An 8,423-nucleotide genomic window follows, 5' to 3' on the forward strand; every position below is an offset into this window, starting at 1 on the left:
ATGGTTTATTGGGTTTTAGTGTCTATGGTTTTTTGGGTTTAAGGGTTTATGGTTGAATGTGTTTTAGAGTTTTGGGTTGTTGGATTTATTAGGTTTGAGGGTTTATTGGATTTATTGGGTTATTGGGTTATTGGGTTTATTGGTGATGAGCACATTTATGTGTGAAATCTTAGGGCATAAAGCATACATTTTACCACATTGAACAGAGTTACTTTGGTGCTTTCTTGTGCTTTTCAGGTTTTGAGCTATTATAGGCTATTCTGGACTATCGGGAGCTATATGTCTAAATTTACACGTAAAGCTGGTCAATGTTTTTACATGGCTATGTTCAGAGCTAAATTTGGAGCAAGATGGACGTGACGGAACCCAAGTATGTATTCGTTTAGGCTACCATGCAATCGATTATTCTTTTCTGGCCAGGAAAGGAGAATGGGTTAGAAAGGAGTTGTAGTGCAAGCCCATAGTCATTTTGCCACTGTCCAAGGACATTTTTGACATTAAAGAAGGTACTTCTAAGCAATGGTGGAGATCTACTGCAAGTATAGGATTATTTCGGCAATTTTTCATTCTTGAAGAAAGAGAAGGACTGCTACCCACATGGGGGGGACGCACACTGCCACAGGGTTCCACGGTTTTTGAAGGCCCACAACTGTCCACGATTTTTTATGGGCTACACCCAGTGCTCCGCAATTTTTCTAGAGGACATGATGGAAATTATTTGATTGATGAGTGGAATCCTAGTCATCACTCTCTCTCTCCTCCAACTTTTTAAGGGCACTTTTGGAACTCTAATTTGGATATATTTCTTTTGAAAAATATTCTCTCGTCCATAGAAAGTTAAAAAGTCAAAGATGCCTTGATCACATTGCTTGGAGAAGATATCTACAAAGAAAAGGAAGCACAAGTTAGAACTAGAAAGTTACTTTTGTAAAAATAGAAGGTTTATGTAGCTAGGATTCTCTTCTCTCCCTCTTTTTATTTCTTCTATTTTTTCTTGGGAGTCAAGCATTATAAAGGAGGAAGGAGAAGGGAATATTCCCTATTTTTGGATTCTCTTCTCCCTCTCTCTCTCCCCTCCATGATTTTGAGAAGGAGAGAGCCCCCAAAATCGTGGAGGCCTCTCTCCCTCTTCCCTTTTCTCCCTTCTTCTCTCCTTCCCCCTATATATACCCCTTGCTCTTGGGTTGTAAGAGTGTTAGTTCTAGTTCAGTTTTTAAGTTAGTTTTAGTTTAGTTTTAGTTCAATTCTAATTCAATTAATTAGTGAAATTTTTTCTTTTCTTCTTCTAGTTTTTGGCTTTCAAAGTTCTAGTTTGATTTCATGTTTTCAATTCCATGGTTGTAATGCTTTTGATTCATGCTTTAATTTTATGTCTTTAATATGGTTGTAATAATTCTAGTTTAGTTTCAAGCTTTCTAGTCTAAGTTCCTAAGTTGATGACAAGACTTGGAGATTTAGAAGAGGAAGCCATGCAAGGTTTATTCAAGTATTCAAGCTCTTCAACTACATTCATGCAAGCAATTTCAGTCCGGTTCAAGCACGTCCAGGTTTTTACTCTGTCAACTCTTAATCTCATTCTCCCTCTCTTCTTCTATCTCATTCTCCTTCTTCTTCTTTTGTTTTTTTTATGTGGTTGTGGTGTATGGCTACAATTTATCCCTTCTAATCCACGTCAGTTTGATAGGTTAGATGGATATGTGTTAGGACGTCAATTTAATTCATGCCAATTTAATTCGTTAGATGCTTAATTATGAGTTAGGACGCGTTAATTTGTTAGTTTAATTAGTTTAATCTAACACTTTAATTTGGTTCACTTTGCATTACTTTAAAGTGAGTAAAATAGGGTGGCATATATCTCCATGAGTTCGACCCGTAGCAACGATTGATCCGTACGCTTGCGGTTAATTATTTCTTGTAAACAAGTTTTTGACGCCTTTGCTGGGGAGATTATTGTGCACTTTATTTTTCTGATTTTTAAGTAATTCGAAGTGCTTTAGTTTATTCTCTTTCTCCTCTTCTTTTTCTAAAAAAAAAATTAAAAAAAATTTGAAAAACTCATCTTGTTTCTCTTATGTTTCAAAGACTGTGCACCCAATCTAAAGTCCTTCATATGCCCAAACCCAGCTTCTTTTGGTGTCTCTCATAGGATTTGGTTGCCTATGACGTTGCATCTTGACTTGGTTGGGTGGATTGACATGTGACTTATCTTTGGAGGTGACCAACTTTGATAATAGGAAAACGGCATAGTGAGTGTTTTTGTAGTTAGTGAATTTTTCTAGTCCTTTTATTTTTCTTTCAATCTAAAAAAAAAATATGTGTATATATATATATATAATTTGTTTTAGGGAGACCTTAATTTTGAATAGGTGGTTAGTTTTTGCATTTTGGAATAATGGGAGATACACTTCCACCTATGACTTTAGGGGAAAGATGGAACTATGCTAAGGCAACCATGACTTTGGGGGAAAGGTTTAAAAAGGCTAGGGAAGCCAAAAGTAGTGAGATAGAGAACAATTTTGCACCACCCCAGTACAATTTTGCTCCCAACCCAACTATGGGCTTTCGATAAATTTTGATTGGTCACATCCCCAGATTATCCATGTTGTGGAAGGATGCCCTAATCTTTATAGGGGTAGCTTTGATGATGAGAATATGAGTCCTCTATTTCAGTACAATTCTTTTGGCACTTATAATCAGGGGTGGAGTGATCATCCCGATTTCTCGTGGGATCAATGGAATAATCAAGCTGAACCTCCCAATTTGCAATGTCATGGTCAGTTTGGTCCTCCACTGCCCAACCCTCCAATGCATTTAACAAGAATGAATGAGCTAGAGAGGACTATTGATAGAATGGAGAAGCAACTCTCTCAACTGATCACCATGTTATAGGAGGAGGAAATGGGTACATTACCTAGTCAGCCTGAACCTAGTCTATGTTACCAGATTCCTGTTCAGAATGAACCACCCCATCCCCGGTTTAATGATGTTGAAAGTCCACCACCCCAGTTTGAGGTTAATGAGAGTCACTCCCAATAAGATGATTTTCAAGATGATTTATATGTTGAGATTGAGTCTCCTGAATATGTTAGTGAAGCGGAGTTTGATGAACTACCTAGGGAAGTCCAACTTTTGCCTAAAATTTTTGATCTTAGTAAGCCTAGTGTTTCCACTGATTTAGAATCAGATTTTCATGATAGTATAGAAACCCTAGAAATTCGATCTCCCCCTCTCCCTTTGTAAAACCCAGATAATTGTCATTTTGAGGATTTCATTGTCTCACATGTTGATTTGTCCAAACCTCCTAGATTTGATGATTTTATTGAGGAGGACAATGTTACTCATGTTGCTTTTGAAGCAAATTATCATGATCCTTATTTGGCAAACCAAGTTCTGCAAAGAGCGGATAGTTTTATTGCTAGGATTGATTTGAGTAAACGTCCCATTTTTTATGATTATCTTGATGAGATTACTGATATTTATGATCCTTTGGATGCTTACTGCGATCCATTTTTTGTTGGTTTTTCTAAACATTATAAACGGGAGAGAAGGGGAGGATTTATGGCATGAGTTTTAATGCCTTCATTTTCCACTGTCCCATGAGGATAGATTTTTCGATTGGATATTTCTCAGTTGTGCTTAACTTCTATATTATTTTGCGCTTTACTAAAATTCATGGTCGAGTGTTATCTGGTTATGAAGCTCTTTCTACATTTGTTGGTCATGGATTGAGGTTTCTTTTGATGCCCGAAGTACTTGTTGTAGAGCTCATGACTCTTCATGATCCTCTTTTTGATTATATTTGGTAAGCCCCTTCATCTCCTCCCTTGTCCTTCTTCTTTATTTTCTGCATGCATTGAGGACATTGCATGACTTAAGTGTGTGTGGGGGGGGGTATGAGCTTGCTTATTTGGTAAATTTTGATTGTGGGGTAGTTTGGTGTTGTGCATACGTTTCTTTGATTGCGAAGCGAGAGAGAGAGGGAATTAGGTGTCCTAGCATGCGAAATAATAAAAAAAATCTCTTTTCAAGAATGGTAGTTGGTATGCATCCAATGAGAGGGATTGAGTTGGAAAATATGAGCATTATTTCATTTGATGGCTAGATTCCTCTATATGTTTTATGGACCCCTTGATCTTTTGGCTAGTAGTTGAGACCAATTTGTTTGTGGCAAGACAAGGCATGAAAGTGAAGTGAAAGAAAAAAAGAAAAAAGGAAAAAAAAAAAGGAAAAGAAAAGAAAGTGGAATTCCTTGAGACTAGACAGGGCACTATTGCCTCAGGAAGCAGGGTGACTTGTTCAAAATTCCTTAGGAGGAAACTCAAAAAAAAACTCTTGCATCAATGTCTCGATGTCTTATGGACATATGCAAAAAGAGAAGCTACCAAGTATTTGGGTGTCTGGTGTATGCTCCACCATGTCATTCAAAGAACAGTAGTGGAATAGAAATAGAGTCTACTGTTGTGAAATAAAAATTTCTGCCTTAATGCCTAAACAGCCTGAAAAGAAAGTATGGTAAAAAAATACTCAAACCCTAAGTCTTTGGTTCCATCGATGCTATGAGTGGTTTACCTGAAGGTGAGTAGTGTTCAGAAAATATGAGGAGATCCCTTAATCTTGATGCATGCTTGTTACTTGAATTGATGTGGGGTGATAAAATTCAAGTGTGGGGGAGCCTTTGGCTCCTTGATCTTTAGTTGAGCACTTTTTGGGATTATGTGCACTGTCCTACTTATGCCATGATTAAAATTTGCAACATTCATTTACAATTGAATTTTAGATGTATATTCACTGCAAACACCCACGAGACAAAACTAGTCCTCTAGGGGTAACCTAGGGGTTCAAAGGCTTGTTGCACATGCTAAGTGCAACCGTGATTCCTACGAAAGTGAGTTAGGATTTTTGCATTCTAGGTTAGTTTTTCTTTTGCTTTACTTGAGGACAAGTAACATTCAAGTGTGGGGAAATCTGATGAGCACATTTATATATGAAATCTTAGGGCATAAAGCATACATTTTACCACATTGGACAGAGTTACTTTGGTGCTTTCTTGTGCTTTTTAGGTTTTGGGCTATTTTGTGCTATTCTGGACTATCGGGAGCTACATGTCTAAATTTACACGTAAAGCTGCCCAATATTTTTGTATGGCTGTGTTCAAAGCTAAATTTGAAGCAAGATGGACGTGATGGAATGCAAGTACGCATTCGTTTAGGCCACCATGCAATCGATTATTCTTTTCACGCCAGGAAAGGATAATGGATTAGAAAGGAGCTGTAGTGCAAGCCCATAGTCATTTTGCCACTGTCCAAGGACATTTTTGACATTAAAGAAGGTACTTCTAAGCAATGGTGGAGATCTACTGCAAGTACAGGATTGTTTTGATAATTTTTCATTCTTGAAGAGAGAGAAGGACTGCTACCCACATAGGGGGGACTCACACTGCCACAGGGTTCCATGATTTTTTAAGGCCCACAACTGTCCACGATTTTTTATGGGCTGCACCCAGTGCTCCACGATTTTCCTAGAGGACATGATGGGAATTATTTGATTGATGAGTGGAATCTTAGTCATCACTCTCTCTCTCTCCTCCAACTTTCCAAGGGCACTTTTGAAACTCTACTTTGGATAGATTTCTTTTGAAAAATATTCTCTCATCCATGGAAGGTTGAAAAGTCAAAGATGCCTTGATCTCATTGCTTGGAGAATATATCTACAAAGAAAAGGAAGCATAAGTTAGAACTAAAAAGTTACTTTTGTAAAAATAGAAGGTTTATGTAGTTAGGATTCTCTTCTCTCCCTCTTTCTATTTTTTCTATTTTTTCTCTTTTTTCTTGGGAGTCAAGCATTGTAAAGGAGGAAGGAGAAGGGAATATTCCCTATTTATGGATTCTCTTCTCCCTCTCTCTCTCCCCTCCACAATTTTGAGAAGGAGAGAGCCCCCAAAATCGTGGAGGCCTCTCTCCCTCTTCCCTTTTCTCCCTTCTTCTCTCCTTCCCCCTATATATACCCCTTGCTCTTGGGTTGTAAGAGTGTTAGATCTAGTTCAGTTTTTAAGTTAGTTTTAGTTCAATTCTAGTTCAATTAATTAATGAAATTTTTTCTTTTCTTTTTCTAGTTTTTGGCTTTCTAAGTTCTAGTTTGATTTCATATTTTCAAGTCCATGGTTGTAATGCTTTTGATTCATGCTTTAATTTTATGTCTTCAATATGGTTGTAATAATTCTAGTTTAGTTTCAAGCTTTCTAGTTTAAGTTCCTAAGTTGATGACAAGACTTGGAGATTTATAAGAGGAAGCCATGCAAGGTTTGGTCAAGTATTCAAGCTCTTCAACTACATTCATGCAAGCAATTTCAATCCGGTTCAAGCACATCCAGGTTTTTACTCTCTAAACTCTTAATCTCATTCTCCCTTGCTTCTATCTCATTCTCTCTTCTTCTATCTCATTCTCTTTCTTCTTCTTTTGTTTTTTTTATGTGGTTGTGGTGTATGGCTGCAATTTATCCCTTTCAATCTACGTTAGTTTGATAGGTTAGATGGATATGTGTTAGGACGCCAATTTAATTCATGTCAATTTAATTCGTTAGATGCTTGAGAGTTAGGACACGTTAATTTGTTAGTTTAATTAGTTTAATTTAACACTTTAATTTGGTTCACTTTGCATTACTTTAAAGTGAGTAAAATAGGGTGGTGTTTATCTCTTTGAGTTCGACCCATAGCTACGATTGATCCGTACGCTTGCGGTTAATTATTTCTTGTAAACAATTGGGTTTCAGGGTTATAGAGTTTATAGTTTATTAGGTCATTAGGTGTTCAAGGTTTATTGAATTTATGGGTTATTCGGTATTAGGGTTTTACGATTTATTGGATTTATGGGTTATTTGGTATTAGAGTATATGGGTTATTCGGTTATTGGGTTTTAGGGTTTATTGGATTTATTGATTTTATTGGGTTTGAGGGTTTATGGTTTATTGGGTTATTGGGTTAATGGAATTATTAATTGGGTTATTGGGTTATTAGATTATTGGGTTTATGATTTATTGGGTTATTGGGCTATTGGATTTATGGTTTTTTGGATTATTGGATTTATTGGGTTTATTGGGTTATTGGGGTTATTGGGTTTGAGGGTCTATAGTTTATTGGGTTATTGGGTTTATTGAGTTATTGGGTATTGGGTTTATTGGGTTATTGGGTTATTGGGTTTATGGTTTATTGGGTTATTAGGTTTATTGGGTTATTGGGTTTATGGTTTATTGGGTTATTAGGTTTATTGGGTTATTGGGTTATTAGGTTTATAGTTTATTGGATTATTGGGTTTGAGGGTATATGGTTGATTGGATTATTGGATTTGAGGGTATATGATTGATTGGGTTATTGGGTTTATTGAATTATTGGGTTATTGGGTTTATTGGGTTTGAGGGAGTATAGCTAATTGGGTTTTTGGGTTTATCGAGTTATTGGGTTATTGGGTTTATTGGGTTATTGGGTTATTAGGTTATTGGGTTATTGGGTTATTGGGTTTATTGGGATTTAGGGTTAATGGTTTATTGGGTTTTAGGATTTTTTTTAGGGTTTTAGGGTTTACGATTTATTGGGTTTCAGGGTTATAGAGTTTATGGTTTATTGGGTGATTAGGTGTTCAGGGTTTATGGGTTATTCGGTATTAAGGTTTTACGGTTTATTGGGTCTATAGGTTATTCGATTTATGGGTTATTTGGTATTAGGGTTTATGGGTTATTCGATTTATTGGGTTTTAGGGTTTATTGATTTTATTGGGTTTTAGGATTTATGATTTATTGGGTTATTGGGTTTATTGAGTTATTGGGTTATTGGGGTTATTAATTGGGTTATTGGGTTTATGGGTTATTAGGTTTATGGGTTATTGGGTTTAGGGTTTAGGGTTTAGGGTTTAGGATTTATTGGGTCAATATGTGTTGCGTGTGAAAACCTCCGTCGCCCGATTCGCCCAATGATGAGCCTGCATAAAAATTGAGTGAACACAAGAGAGCCGGTGTGGCTTCGGCCAAGGACTCTCCGATGCGTAAGTAGTTATCGCCTGTCGGGGTACAATGACATGGCCCCGTGATTTTGGGCGAGTGTAGCTATCGCTTCTAGAGGGGCCTCAACCTCGATCAGTCGTGCTGTTGGTGCTCGACTTTGTAGTCGACATAGGTGGGGATGTGTTGCACCGTAGGGTTTGCCTGTGGAGGCCTCAGCGCCATGCTCGGCTCGACGGTCCTTATAGTGCAACATACCACACAGGTGCTCAGCCAGGCATTCGTTCTTGGTGGCCTAGGCCGTATTGTCGAACAATGTAGGTTCAACTCAGTGCTTGGCGAACTTAGTGCTCGATCGCGACGATGACTGTTTGAGTTAAAATAAAACCATAAGCGTACGGGTCAATCGTAGCTACGGGTCGAACACGAGGAG

Source organism: Telopea speciosissima, chromosome 1, assembly GCF_018873765.1.
Source record: "Telopea speciosissima isolate NSW1024214 ecotype Mountain lineage chromosome 1, Tspe_v1, whole genome shotgun sequence".
Classification (NCBI taxonomy): domain Eukaryota; kingdom Viridiplantae; phylum Streptophyta; class Magnoliopsida; order Proteales; family Proteaceae; genus Telopea; species Telopea speciosissima.